The following is an 833-nucleotide window of genomic DNA, read 5'->3' as shown; positions in this document are numbered from 1 at the left end:
AAAAAAAAAAAAAAGAGAAAGGAAATAAGAGGTGGAAAAAAAAAAACCGACCCCAAACTGGGGGGGAAAAAAAAAAAAGAGACAACTTTTTGAGACTGGAATTTAAAGCCGAGGTAGGATTTTATGTTGTTTTGGTTTTGGTTTGAAAAAGAACCTCTTTGTGGTTTGAAGGGAGAGTTGAGTGATGTGGGGGCTTGGGAAGAGGAAGATGAGGATGGTGCTTCCTCGGCTGGGGCTGTAATTGAATTAACCGGGTCCAAGTTGCAATCAGAGGGGGAATTAGTTGAGCCCAGACACAACCTGCAGACCGAGGAGGAACTTTGATGCCATAACCAGAGAATCCTTAAATCAATACAGATGATTGTGCTGGATGAAATGTTTAATAAAGCAGCAACAGAGCAATGGTTATTCACGCTTGTTTTGCAAATACGAGCACTGGATTCTTTTAATTTTTCATTCCCTCCTCCCCCTCTTTATTTTTTAATTCCTTCCCCTCCTTCCCATTCACTCTCTGCTTTCTGTTGAATTTTCTTCCCTGTCAGATCTATGTGGATTAGAAAGGAGCTGGTGATTTGGGAAATGGGTTCGTGCAGTTTTCTTTGTTGTTGTTGTTGTTTCTTTTCCCCTTCCCTCCTACCTCTAACCAAACGTTTTGCTTCCCTCTTTTTAACCCTTTGTCTGTGACCGTTTCTTGGAATGGCCTCAAGATTCCAAGATCAGGGATTTTCAAAACCAAACCCGAACATGGATCTACCAACTCACCTATGAAACTGTCTGGGACTAATTGGGGAACTTGATTATTCTCTAATTTGTCCTCTCTGCAAATTCCTGCT

This window comes from Chaetura pelagica, unplaced genomic scaffold (assembly GCF_000747805.2).
Source record: "Chaetura pelagica isolate M959 unplaced genomic scaffold, ChaPel_1.0 scaffold781, whole genome shotgun sequence".
NCBI classification, from domain to species: Eukaryota; Metazoa; Chordata; class Aves; order Apodiformes; family Apodidae; genus Chaetura; species Chaetura pelagica.
This window is presented reverse-complemented; position numbering follows the sequence as displayed.